This window comes from Cetorhinus maximus, unplaced genomic scaffold, assembly GCF_964194155.1.
Source record: "Cetorhinus maximus unplaced genomic scaffold, sCetMax3.hap1.1 HAP1_SCAFFOLD_630, whole genome shotgun sequence".
Lineage (NCBI taxonomy): Eukaryota > Metazoa > Chordata > Chondrichthyes > Lamniformes > Cetorhinidae > Cetorhinus > Cetorhinus maximus.
Genome location: NW_027596572.1, coordinates 117627 through 131430, shown reverse-complemented (window position 1 = coordinate 131430; position 13804 = coordinate 117627). Strand labels below are relative to the sequence as shown.

Here is a 13804-nt window from a genome sequence, read left to right as displayed (position 1 = left end):
GTCACTCCCTCTGGGTCGCTCTACCTGGGTCACTCCCTCTGGGTCGCTCTACCTGGGTCACTCCCTCTGGGTCACTCCCTCTGGGTCACTCCCTCTGGGTCACTCCCTCTGGGTCACTCCCTCTGGGTCACTCTACCTGGGTCACTCTGACATTTGCTCTTTCCTGCTCTTTAGCTTTGAGAAGATTTGCTGGGAATCCACGGCCAGTGGAGGAGAATGACAACAAACCGGCAGCAACCAGGAGACCGGTCAGTACGTGGGTGGAGGGTGGAAGGGGAGGGGGTGTTGTGAGCAGGTGGGTTTGGTAAATGGGGATAAAATGAGGGTGGGGTTGGAGGAGGGGTTGGGAAGAGAGTGGGGGAAGGGGTAAGTGGAGGTGGCTGGGGAGAGGTTCGGGAGGAGGGTTAAGCAGGTTTAAGTGAGGGGGGAGAGAGAGAAGGGGTAAACTGATTAAAGTGGGGGAGGGGGTGGGAGGGGAGTGGGGGAGGGGTAAATGGGTTAAAGTGAGGGAGGGGGTGGGAGGGGAGTGGGGGAGGGGTAAGTGGTTTAAGGTGGGGGAGGGGGAAGTGGTTTAAGGTGGGGGAGGGGGAAGTGGTTTAAGGTGGGGGAGGGGAGTGGGGGGAGGGGTAAGTGGTTTAAGGTGGGGGAGGGGAGTGGGGGGAGGGGGAAGTGGTTTAAGGTGGGGGAGGGGAGTGGGGGGAGGGGTAAGTGGTTTAAGGTGGGGAGGGGGTGGGAGGAGAGGGGGAGGGGTAAATGGTTTAAGGTGGGGGAGGGGGTGGGAGGGGTAAATGGTTTAAGGTGGGGGAGGGGGTGGGAGGGGTAAGGGGTTTAAGGTGGGGGAGGGGAGTGGGCGAGGGGTAAGTGGTTTAAGGTGGGGGAGGGGGTGGGAGGAGAGGGCTGGAGCTGGGAAATGGGTAATGTTGATAAGTGGTTTGAGTGGAACGATGTTGAGTGTGTTCCACAGATTTGTTACCAGAATATAAGAGAGTGTTTTGCAGGGAGGAGTTCCAACAGTGAGTTGGGTTGCTCATTATCTCCTCACTCTCCTTGTCTCTCTGTCTCACTCTGTCCCTCTCTCTCCCTCTGTCTGTATCTCTGTCTCCCTCTCTCTCTCTCTCTCTCTCTCTCTCTGTCCCTCTCTCTCTCTCTTTCTGTATCTCTGTCTCCCTCTCTCTCTCTCTGTCCCTCTCTCTCTCTCTGTCCCCCTCTCTCTCTCTCTGTCCCTCTCTCTCTCTTTCTGTATCTCTGTCTCCCTCTCTCTCTCTCTCTCTGTCCCTTTCTCTCTCTCTCTCTGTCTCTCTGTCTCCCTCTCTCTCTCTCTCTGTCCCCCTCTCTCTCTCTCTGTCCCTCTCTCTCTCTTTCTGTATCTCTGTCTCCCTCTCTCTCTCTCTCTCTGTCCCTTTCTCTCTCTCTCTCTGTCTCTCTGTCTCCCTCTCTCTCTCTCTCTGTCCCTCTCTCTCTCTCTCTGTCTGTATCTCTGTCTCCCTCTCTCTCTGTCCCCCTCTCTCTGTCTGCCTCTCTCGCTGTCTCTCTTTCTCTGTCTCTCTTTCTCTGTCTCTCTCTCTCTGTCTCTCTCTGTTTCTCTCTCTGTCTGCCTCTCTCGCTGTCTCTCTCTTTCCCTGTCTCTTTGTCTCTCTCTCTCTGTCTCTGTCTGTGTCTTTGCCTCAGTCTCTCTCTCTCTCTCTCTCTCTCACTCACTGTCTCTCTATCTGTTTGGGTTTTGGAAATGCAATCTAAACTAAGTGTACTACCTGGCTTGCCATAGTCATGTGACTCCACCATGAGGCAAGCTGAGTTTCGGCTGCTAATTCTCTTCAGTCCAGTAAAGACTTTCACTGAAAAATCTGAAAAAAGAAGCTGCCAAAAAGGAGTTCAGGAAATGCACTGCGTTGCCGAAAAAGGACAAAGGCAACACAGACCAAGGCTGCAAGTAAATTACTGAGTGAGTGAAATGGCTGCAGTAAATTTTCCACTCCCATCTCCAGTTGAATTAAAAAGTGATGCATGGCGAAACTGGTAGTTTTTCCACTCACAATGGCAAAGCTATGAGATTGCAACAGACTTAATGAACAAGCCTGAACCAATAAGAGTAGCCACATTTTTAACACTGCTGGGGAGGGACCTCTTCAAAGTGTATACCACCCAATCATACCACCCTGAATCTAACTGGTGGGCAAAGGAAAAACACCGCTTTGAATGCACATTCTGAACCCCAAGTGAATGTTACATATGGACGCTGCGTATTCAACACTAGAGTTCAAGGTGAAAACAAGACCATTGATCAGTATGTGATTGCAGTAACACAGCTGGCAGAATCATGTGAATTCGGACTGCTAAAAGATGCTAAAGATACATTAGTCTCAGGCATGCGAGATCCCTCAGTGATAGCAAGTGTTCTGAAAGATGAAAAATTGATGCTGAGAAAAGCGATAGGTGAGTGTCAAAATGCGGAAGTTGTGAAAGATCAGCGAGAGCACCTGTAGAGCAGAGCAGGAGGTACAACATACTGAGAGACAGGCCAGGCCAGACCAGCTGAGCAGTCACAGGCTAAGGGCAGGATCCAAATACTGCAAAGAACAGCATAGACAGGAAAAGCAGGATTGCCTAGCACAGGGAAAGCAGTGTTTTAATTACAAGAAGCGGAATCATTTCGCACACAAGTGATTGGAGAGAAAGAAGCAAAACAAGCTGATACAGATGGCCAATGGAGAGATATCAGCAGAAAAGTCTGATGAACACTATACACCGTACAACAGGTTGGTCCTGTTAAGTCCATAGGTGACAACTGGTTTGTGACTGTTACCATGATGACTGCAGGGGGAGAGTATCAGATGAACAAAAAGGGTCAGATGTAGCATCATGCTACACCAGGAACTTCACAGACCTGTGCAAAGTAGCTCAACATGGCAATCAGAACATGGAGCCCTCGAAAGGAAGGCTGAGGCTATATGAAGGCACGATGCTCATACCGAGAGAGCAAGTTAGCTAGAGAGCCCAATGCAATGGCCAGAAGGAATAGCTCGAGTTCCAGATCATAGATGGGATGCAACGGCCACTCATCTCAGCCAGAGCGGGTCTAAAGCTTGGACTGGTAACCCCGAGCGTGCCAACAGAGGTTCCCAGTGTGTCACAGCACACAAAACCAGCGACAGCACAAGAGATCCTAGAGGAGTACAAAGATGTGTTTACAGGGTCGGGGTGTCTACCAGGATGATTAACATCTCGAAATAGCTGAGAGTGTAAGACCAGTTCAGCATCCACTGAGAAGCGTTCCAGCTGCCCTCAAATGAAGCCTGAAAAAGAAGGTGGAAGATCTGGAAAAGAAGGGAGTCATTGAGAAAGTGACAACTCCCGTAGACTGGATTAGCAGCGTGGTAGCAGTCAAGCAACCTGGAAAGCTGCGAGTATGCATAGACCCAAAGGGACGGAATAAAATGCTGAAGAGATCTCCTTATTAATGTCAACCATTGAAGGAGTGTTGCTTCAACTTGCCAAGGCAAAGATATTCACCACCCTGGATGAGAAGGATGGTTACTGTCAGGTGAAGCTGAATAAAAACAACAGCTTTCTAACTACATTCTGGACACTGTTCGGGAGATACAGATGGCAGCGCCTGCTGTTTGGCATTTCCACACCTCCAGAAGAGCATCTACACAGACAGCATGAGATAGTCACAAAGTAGGAGCTCAGAGTCAGAGCAGAGTTTTATGAAGATTGCGAGCTGAGAGTCAGAGCGGAGATTTATAAACAGTGGAATCTGAATATCTGTGCAGAGATTTATAAACAGCGGGAGCTGAGAGTCAGAGCAGAGATTTATAAAGAGCGGGAGCTGAGAGTCAGAGCAGAGATTTATAAACAGCGGGAGCTGAGGGTCAAAGTGGAGATTAATAAAGAGCGGGAGCTGAGAGTCAGAGCGGAGATTTATAAAGAGAGGGAGCTGAGAGTCAGAGCGCAGATTTATAAAGAGCGATAGCTGAGAGTCAGAGCAGAGATTTATAAAGAGCGGGAGCTGAGAGTCAGAGCAGAGATTTATAAAGAGCGGGAGCTGAGATTCAGAGCGGATATTTATAAAGAGCTGGAGCTGAGAGTCAGAGCGGAGATTTATAAAGAGCGGGAGCTGAGATTCAGAGCGGAGATTTATAAAGAGCGGGAGCTGACAGTCAGAGCAGAGATTTATAAAGATTGCGAGCTGAGAGTCAGAGCGGAGATGTATAAAGAGTGGAATCTGAGTGTCAGAGCGGAGATTTATAAAGAGCGGGAGCTGAGAGTCAGAGCGGAGATTTATAAGGAGCGGGAGCTGAGTGTTAGAGCAGAGATTTATACAGAGCGGGAGCTGAGAGTCAGAACAGAGGTTTATAAAGAGCGGGAGCTGAGGGTCAGAGCGGAGATTTATAAAGAGCGGGAGCTGAGAGTCAGTGTGGAGATTTATAAAGAGCGGGAGCTGAGAGTCAGAGCGGAGATATATAGAGAGCAGGAGCTGAGAGTCAGAGCGGAGATTTATAAAGAGCGGGAGCTGAGAGTCAGAGCGGAGATTAATAAAGAGGGGGAGCTGAGAGTGAGAGCGGAGATTAATAAAGAGCGGGAGCTGAGAATCAGAGCAGAGATTTATAAAGATTGCGAGCTGAGAGTCAGAGCGGAGATTTATAAAAAGCGGGAGCTGAGAGTCAGAGCGGAGATTTATACAGAGCGGGAGCTGAGAGTCAGAGGGGAGATTTATAAAGAGCGGGAGCTGAGAGTCAGAGCGGAGATTTATAAAGAGCGGGAGCTGAGAGTCAGAGTGGAGATTTATAAAGAGCTGGAGCTGAGAGTCAGAGCAGAGATTTATAATGAGGGGGAGCTGAGAGTCAGAGCGGAGATTTATAAAAAGCGGGAGCTGAGAGTCAGAGCGGAGATATATACAGAGCAGGAGCTGAGAGTCATAGCGGAGATATGTAAAGAGCGGGAGCTGAGAGACGGAGGGAAGATTTATAATGAGCGGGAGCTGAGAGTCATAGCGGAGATTTATAAAGAGCGGGAGCTGAGAGTCAGAGCAGAGATTTCTAAAGAGCGGGAGCTGAGTTTCAGAGCGGAGATTAATAAAGAGCGGGAGCTGAGAGTCAGAGCGGAGATTTATAAAGAGCGGGAGCTGAGAGTCAAAGCGGAGATTTTTAAACAGTGGGAGCTGAGAGTCAGAGCAGAGATTTATAAAGAGCGGGAGCTGAGAGTCAGAGCGGAGATTTATAAAGAGCGGGAGCTGAGAGTCAGAGCGGAGATTTATAAAGATTGCGAGCAGAGAGTTAGAGCAGCGATTTATAAAGATTGCGAGCTGAGAGTCAGAGCGGAGATGTATAAACAGTGGAATCTGAATGTCTGGGCAGAGATTAATTAAGAGTGGGAGCTCAGAGTCAGAGCGGAGATTTATAAAGAACGGGAGCTGAGAGTCAGAGCGGAGATTTATAAAGAGCAGGAGCTGAGAGTCAGAGCGGAGATTTATAAAGAGCAGGAGCTGAGAGTCAGAGCGGAGATTTATAAAGAGCGGGAGCTGAGAGTCAGCAAAGAGATTTACAAAGAGCTGGAGCGGAGGGTCAGAGCGGAGATTTATAGAGAGCAGGAGCTGAGTGTCAGAGCGCAGATTTATAAAGAGCGATAGCTGAGAGTCAGAGCAGAGATTTATAAAGAGCGGGAGCTGAGAGTCAGAGCAGAGATTTATAAAGAGCGGGAGCTGAGAGTCAGAGCAGAGATTTATAAAGAGCGGGAGCTGAGAGTCAGAGCGGAGATTTATAAAGAGCGGGAGCTAAGAGTCAGAGCGGAGATTTATAAAGATTGTGAGCTGAGAGTTAGAGCAGCGATTTATAAAGATTGAGAGCTGAGAGTCAGAGCGGAGATGTATAAACAGTGGAATCTGAATATCTGAGCAGAGATTAATAAAGAGTGGGAGCTCAGAGTCAGAGCGGAGATTTATAAAGAACGGGAGCTGAGAGTAAGAGCAGAGATTTATAGAGAGCAGGAGCTGAGAGTCAGAGCGGAGATTTATAAAGAGCGGGAGCTGAGAGTCAGCAAAGAGATTTACAAAGAGCGGGAGCGGAGGGTCAGAGCAGAGATTTATAAAGAGCGGGAGCTTAGAGTGAGAGCGGAGATTAATAAAGATTGCGAGCGGAGAGTCAGAGCGGAGATTTATAAAGAGCAGGAGCTGCGACTCAGACGGAGATTTATAAAGAGCGGGAGCTGAGGGTCAGAGCGGAGATTAATAAAGAGCAGGAGCTGAGAATCAGAGCGGAGATTTATAGAGAGCAGGAGCTGAGAGTCAGAGCGGAGATTTATAAAGAGAGGGAGCTGAGAGTCAGAGCGGAGATTTATAAAGAGAGGGAGCTGACAGTGAGAGCGGAGATTAATAAGGAGCGGGAGCTGACAGTGAGAGCGGAGATTAATAAAGATTGCGAGCTGAGAGTCAGAGCGGAGATTTATAAAGAGCGGGAGCTGAGAGTCAGAGAAGAGATTTATACAGAGCGGGAGATGAGAGTCAGAGCGGAGATTTATAAGGAGCGGGAGCTGAGAGTCAGAGCGGAGATTTATAAAGAGCGGGAGCTGAGAGTCATAGCGGAGATATATAAAGAGCGGGAGCTGAGAGTCGGAGCGGAGATTTATAATGAGCGGGAGCTGAGAGTCAGAGCGGAGATTTATAAAGAGCGGGAGCTGAGAGTCAGAGCAGAGATTTCAAAAGAGCGGGAGCTGAGATTCAGAGCGGAGATTAATAAAAAGCGGGAGCTGAGAGTCAGAGCAGAGATTTATAAAGAGCGGGAGCTGAGAGTCAGAGCGGAGATTTATAAAGAGCGGGAGCTGAGAGTCAGAGCGGAGATTTATAAAGAGCGGGAGCTGAGAGTCCGAGTGGAGATTAATAAAGAGCGGGAGCTGAGAGTCAGAGCAGAGATTTATAAAGAGCGGGAGCTGAGAGTCAGAGCGGAGATTTTTAAACAGTGGGAGCTGAGAGTCAGAGCAGAGATTTATAAAGAGCGGGAGCTGAGAGTCAGAGCGGAGATTTATAAAGAGCGGGAGCTGAGAGTCAGAGCGGAGATTTATAAAGATTGCGAGCAGAGAGTTAGAGCAGCGATTTATAAAGATTGCGAGCTGAGAGTCAGAGCGGAGATTTATAAAGAACGGGAGCTGAGAGTCAGAGCGGAGATTTATAAAGAGCAGGAGCTGAGAGTCAGAGCGGAGATTTATAAAGAGCGGGAGCTGAGAGTCAGCAAAGAGATTTACAAAGAGCGGGAGCGGAGGGTCAGAGCAGAGATTTATAAAGAGCGGGAGCTTAGAGTGAGAGCGGAGATTAATAAAGATTGCGAGTGGAGAGTCAGAGCGGAGATTTATAAAGAGCAGGAGCTGCGACTCAGACGGAGATTTATAAAGAGCGGGAGCTCAGAGTCAGAGCAGAGATTTATAAAGATTGCGAGAGACTGTCAGAGCGAAGATTTATAAAGAGCAGGAGCTGAGAGTCAGAGCAGAGATTTATACAGAGCGGGAGCTGAGAGTCAGAACAGAGATTTATAAAGAGCGGGAGCTGAGGGTCAGAGCGGAGATTAATAAAGAGCAGGAGCTGAGAGTCAGAGCGGAGATTTATAAAGAGCGGGAGCTGACAGTGAGAGCGGAGATTAATAAGGAGCGGGAGCAGAGAGTGAGAGCGGAGATTAATAAAGATTGCGAGCTGAGAGTCAGAGCGGAGATTTATAAAGAGCGGGAGCTGAGAGTCAGAGAAGAGATTTATACAGAGCGGGAGATGAGAGTCAGAGCGGAGATTTATAAGGAGCGGGAGCTGAGAGTCAGAGCGGAGATTTATAAAGAGCGGGAGCTGAGAGTCATAGCGGAGATATATAAAGAGCGGGAGCTGAGAGTCGGAGCGGAGATTTATAATGAGCGGGAGCTGAGAGTCAGAGCGGAGATTTATAAAGAGCGGGAGCTGAGAGTCAGAGCAGAGATTTCAAAAGAGCGGGAGCTGAGATTCAGAGCGGAGATTAATAAAAAGCGGGAGCTGAGAGTCAGAGCAGAGATTTATAAAGAGCGGGAGCTGAGAGTCAGAGCAGAGATTTATAAAGAGCGGGAGCTGAGAGTCAGAGCGGAGATTTAAAAAGAGCGGGAGCTGAGAGTCAGAGCAGAGATTTATAAAGAGCGGGAGCTGAGAGTCCGAGTGGAGATTAATAAAGAGCGGGAGCTGAGAGTCAGAGCAGAGATTTATAAAGAGCGGGAGCTGAGAGTCAGAGCGGAGATTAATAAAAAGCGGGAGCTGAGAGTCAGAGCAGAGATTTATAAAGAGCGGGAGCTGAGAGTCAGAGCGGAGATTTATAAAGAGCGGGAGCTGAGATTCAGAGCGGAGATTTATAAAGAGCGGGAGCTGAGAGTCAGAGCAGAGATTTATAAAGATTGCGAGCTGAGAGTCAGAGCGGAGATGTATAAAGAGTGGAATCTGAGTGTCAGAGCGGAGATTTATAAAGAGCAGGAGCTGAGAGTCAGAGCGGAGATTTATAAGGAGCGGGAGCTGAGTGTTAGAGCAGAGATTTATACAGAGCGGGAGCTGAGAGTCAGAACAGAGGTTTATAAAGAGCGGGAGCTGAGGGTCAGAGCGGAGATTTATAAAGAGCGGGAGCTGAGAGTCAGTGTGGAGATTTATAAAGAGCGGGAGCTGAGAGTCAGAGCGGAGATATATAGAGAGCAGGAGCTGAGAGTCAGAGCGGAGATTTATAAAGAGCGGGAGCTGAGAGTCAGAGCGGAGATTAATAAAGAGGGCGAGCTGAGAGTGAGAGCGGAGATTAATAAAGAGCGGGAGCTGAGAGTCAGAGCAGAGATTTATAAAGATTGCGAGCTGAGAGTCAGAGCGGAGATTTATAAAAAGCGGGAGCTGAGAGTCAGAGCGGAGATTTATACAGAGCGGGAGCTGAGAGTCAGAGGGGAGATTTATAAAGAGCGGGAGCTGAGAGTCAGAGCGGAGATTTATAAAGAGCTGGAGCTGAGAGTCAGAGCAGAGATTTATAATGAGGGGGAGCTGAGAGTCAGAGCGGAGATTTATAAAAAGCGGGAGCTGAGAGTCAGAGCGGAGATATATACAGAGCAGGAGCTGAGAGTCATAGCAGAGATATATAACGAGCGGGAGCTGAGAGTCGGAGCGAAGATTTATAATGAGCGGGAGCTGAGAGTCATAGCGGAGATTTATAAAGAGCGGGAGCTGAGAGTCAGAGCAGAGATTTATAAAGAGCGGGAGCTGAGAGTGAGAGCGGAGATTAATAAAGAGCGGGAGCTGAGAGTCAGAGCAGAGATTTATAAAGAGCGAGAGCTGAGAGTCAGAGCGGAGATTTATAAAGATTGCGAGCAGAGAGTTAGAGCAGCGATTTATAAAGAGTGCGAGCTGAGAGTCAGAGCGGAGATGTATAAACAGTGGAATCTGAATGTCTGGGCAGAGATTAATTAAGAGTGGGAGCTCAGAGTCAGAGCGGAGATTTATAAAGAACGGGAGCTGAGAGTCAGAGCGGAGATTTATAAAGAGCAGGAGCTGAGAGTCAGAGCGGAGATTTATAAAGAGCAGGAGCTGAGAGTCAGAGCGGAGATTTATAAAGAGCGGGAGCTGAGAGTCAGCAAAGAGATTTACAAAGAGCTGGAGCGGAGGGTCAGAGCGGAGATTTATAGAGAGCAGGAGCTGAGTGTCAGAGCGCAGATTTATAAAGAGCGATAGCTGAGAGTCAGAGCAGAGATTTATAAAGAGCGGGAGCTGAGAGTCAGAGCAGAGATTTATAAAGAGCGGGAGCTGAGAGTCAGAGCAGAGATTTATAAAGAGCGGGAGCTGAGAGTCAGAGCGGAGATTTATAAAGAGCGGGAGCTAAGAGTCAGAGCGGAGATTTATAAAGATTGTGAGCTGAGAGTTAGAGCAGCGATTTATAAAGATTGAGAGCTGAGAGTCAGAGCGGAGATGTATAAACAGTGGAATCTGAATATCTGAGCAGAGATTAATAAAGAGTGGGAGCTCAGAGTCAGAGCGGAGATTTATAAAGAACGGGAGCTGAGAGTAAGAGCAGAGATTTATAGAGAGCAGGAGCTGAGAGTCAGAGCGGAGATTTATAAAGAGCGGGAGCTGAGAGTCAGCAAAGAGATTTACAAAGAGCGGGAGCGGAGGGTCAGAGCAGAGATTTATAAAGAGCGGGAGCTTAGAGTGAGAGCGGAGATTAATAAAGATTGCGAGCGGAGAGTCAGAGCGGAGATTTATAAAGAGCAGGAGCTGCGACTCAGACGGAGATTTATAAAGAGCGGGAGCTCAGAGTCAGAGCAGAGATTTATAAAGATTGCGAGCTGAGAGTCAGAGCGAAGATTTATAAAGAGCAGGAGCTGAGAGTCAGAGCAGAGATTTATACAGAGCGGGAGCTGAGAGTCAGAACAGAGATTTATAAAGAGCGGGAGCTGAGGGTCAGAGCGGAGATTAATAAAGAGCAGGAGCTGAGAATCAGAGCGGAGATTTATAGAGAGCAGGAGCTGAGAGTCAGAGCGGAGATTTATAAAGAGCGGGAGCTGACAGTGAGAGCGGAGATTAATAAGGAGCGGGAGCAGAGAGTGAGAGCGGAGATTAATAAAGATTGCGAGCTGAGAGTCAGAGCGGAGATTTATAAAGAGCGGGAGCTGAGAGTCAGAGAAGAGATTTATACAGAGCGGGAGATGAGAGTCAGAGCGGAGATTTATAAGGAGCGGGAGCTGAGAGTCAGAGCGGAGATTTATAAAGAGCGGGAGCTGAGAGTCATAGCGGAGATATATAAAGAGCGGGAGCTGCGAGTCGGAGCGGAGATTTATAATGAGCGGGAGCTGAGAGTCAGAGCGGAGATTTATAAAGAGCGGGAGCTGAGAGTCAGAGCAGAGATTTCAAAAGAGCGGGAGCTGAGATTCAGAGCGGAGATTAATAAAAAGCGGGAGCTGAGAGTCAGAGCAGAGATTTATAAAGAGCGGGAGCTGAGAGTCAGAGCGGAGATTTATAAAGAGCGGGAGCTGAGAGTCAGAGCAGAGATTTATAAAGAGCGGGAGCTGAGAGTCCGAGTGGAGATTAATAAAGAGCGGGAGCTGAGAGTCAGAGCAGAGATTTATAAAGAGCGGGAGCTGAGAGTCAGAGCAGAGATTTTTAAACAGTGGGAGCTGAGAGTCAGAGCAGAGATTTATAAAGAGCGGGAGCTGAGAGTCAGAGCGGAGATTTATAAAGAGCGGGAGCTGAGAGTCAGAGCGGAGATTTATAAAGATTGCGAGCAGAGAGTTAGAGCAGCGATTTATAAAGATTGCGAGCTGAGAGTCAGAGCGGAGATGTATAAACAGTGGAATCTGAATGTCTGGGCAGAGATTAATTAAGAGTGGGAGCTCAGAGTCAGAGCGGAGATTTATAAAGAACGGGAGCTGAGAGTCAGAGCGGAGATTTATAAAGAGCAGGAGCTGAGAGTCAGAGCGGAGATTTATAAAGAGCGGGAGCTGAGAGTCAGCAAAGAGATTTACAAAGAGCTGGAGCGGAGGGTCAGAGCGGAGATTTATAGAGAGCAGGAGCTGAGTGTCAGAGCGCAGATTTATAAAGAGCGATAGCTGAGAGTCAGAGCAGAGATTTATAAAGAGCGGGAGCTGAGAGTCAGAGCAGAGATTTATAAAGAGCGGGAGCTGAGAGTCAGAGCAGAGATTTATAAAGAGCGGGAGCTGAGAGTCAGAGCGGAGATTTATAAAGAGCGGGAGCTAAGAGTCAGAGCGGAGATTTATAAAGATTGTGAGCTGAGAGTTAGAGCAGCGATTTATAAAGATTGAGAGCTGAGAGTCAGAGCGGAGATGTATAAACAGTGGAATCTGAATATCTGAGCAGAGATTAATAAAGAGTGGGAGCTCAGAGTCAGAGCGGAGATTTATAAAGAACGGGAGCTGAGAGTAAGAGCAGAGATTTATAGAGAGCAGGAGCTGAGAGTCAGAGCGGAGATTTATAAAGAGCGGGAGCTGAGAGTCAGCAAAGAGATTTACAAAGAGCGGGAGCGGAGGGTCAGAGCAGAGATTTATAAAGAGCGGGAGCTTAGAGTGAGAGCGGAGATTAATAAAGATTGCGAGCTGAGAGTCAGAGCGAAGATTTATAAAGAGCAGGAGCTGCGACTCAGACGGAGATTTATAAAGAGCGGGAGCTCAGAGTCAGAGCAGAGATTTATAAAGATTGCGAGCTGAGAGTCAGAGCGAAGATTTATAAAGAGCAGGAGCTGAGAGTCAGAGCAGAGATTTATACAGAGCGGGAGCTGAGAGTCAGAACAGAGATTTATAAAGAGCGGGAGCTGAGGGTCAGAGCGGAGATTAATAAAGAGCAGGAGCTGAGAATCAGAGCGGAGATTTATAGAGAGCAGGAGCTGAGAGTCAGAGCGGAGATTTATAAAGAGCGGGAGCTGACAGTGAGAGCGGAGATTAATAAGGAGCGGGAGCAGAGAGTGAGAGCGGAGATTAATAAAGATTGCGAGCTGAGAGTCAGAGCGGAGATTTATAAAGAGCGGGAGCTGAGAGTCAGAGAAGAGATTTATACAGAGCGGGAGATGAGAGTCAGAGCGGAGATTTATAAGGAGCGGGAGCTGAGAGTCAGAGCGGAGATTTATAAAGAGCGGGAGCTGAGAGTCATAGCGGAGATATATAAAGAGCGGGAGCTGCGAGTCGGAGCGGAGATTTATAATGAGCGGGAGCTGAGAGTCAGAGCGGAGATTTATAAAGAGCGGGAGCTGAGAGTCAGAGCAGAGATTTCAAAAGAGCGGGAGCTGAGATTCAGAGCGGAGATTTTAAAAAGCGGGAGCTGAGAGTCAGAGCAGAGATTTATAAAGAGCGGGAGCTGAGAGTCAGAGCGGAGATTTATAAAGAGCGGGAGCTGAGAGTCAGAGCAGAGATTTATAAAGAGCGGGAGCTGAGAGTCCGAGTGGAGATTAATAAAGAGCGGGAGCTGAGAGTCAGAGCAGAGATTTATAAAGAGCAGGAGCTGAGAGTCAGAGCAGAGATTTTTAAACAGTGGGAGCTGAGAGTCAGAGCAGAGATTTATAAAGAGCGGGAGCTGAGAGTCAGAGCGGAGATTTATAAAGAGCGGGAGCTGAGAGTCAGAGCGGAGATTTATAAAGATTGCGAGCAGAGAGTTAGAGCAGCGATTTATAAAGATTGCGAGCTGAGAGTCAGAGCGGAGATGTATAAACAGTGGAATCTGAATGTCTGGGCAGAGATTAATTAAGAGTGGGAGCTCAGAGTCAGAGCGGAGATTTATAAAGAACGGGAGCTGAGAGTCAGAGCGGAGATTTATAAAGAGCAGGAGCTGAGAGTCAGAGCGGAGATTTATAAAGAGCGGGAGCTGAGAGTCAGCAAAGAGATTTACAAAGAGCTGGAGCGGAGGGTCAGAGCGGAGATTTATAGAGAGCAGGAGCTGAGTGTCAGAGCGCAGATTTATAAAGAGCGATAGCTGAGAGTCAGAGCAGAGATTTATAAAGAGCGGGAGCTGAGAGTCAGAGCGGAGATTAATAAAAAGCGGGAGCTGAGAGTCAGAGCAGAGATTTATAAAGAGCGGGAGCTGAGAGTCAGAGCGGAGATTAATAAAGAGCGGGAGCTGAGAGTCAGAGCGGAGATTTATAAAGAGCGGGAGCTGAGAGTCAAAGCGGAGATTTTTAAACAGTGGGAGCTGAGAGTCAGAGCAGAGATTTATAAAGAGCGGGAGCTGAGAGTCAGAGCGGAGATTTATAAAGAGCGGGAGCTGAGAGTCAGAGCGGAGATTTATAAAGATTGCGAGCAGAGAGTTAGAGCAGCGATTTATAAAGATTGCGAGCTGAGAGTC

At 48.2% G+C, this 13804-nt stretch overlaps 1 protein-coding gene across 1 annotated transcript in view; it reads left to right on the top strand.

Annotated features, from left to right (window-relative positions):
- The first annotated feature begins 241 nt into the window (after positions 1 to 241).
- LOC144674324 (equilibrative nucleoside transporter 1-like) overlaps positions 242 to 13804 on the top strand; it is a 112810-nt gene continuing 99247 nt past the window's right edge. The window contains exon 1 of the mRNA XM_078535736.1: positions 242 to 248. The gene's annotated coding sequence lies outside the window, so the exon portion shown is untranslated. The remainder of the gene's footprint in view (positions 249 to 13804) is intronic.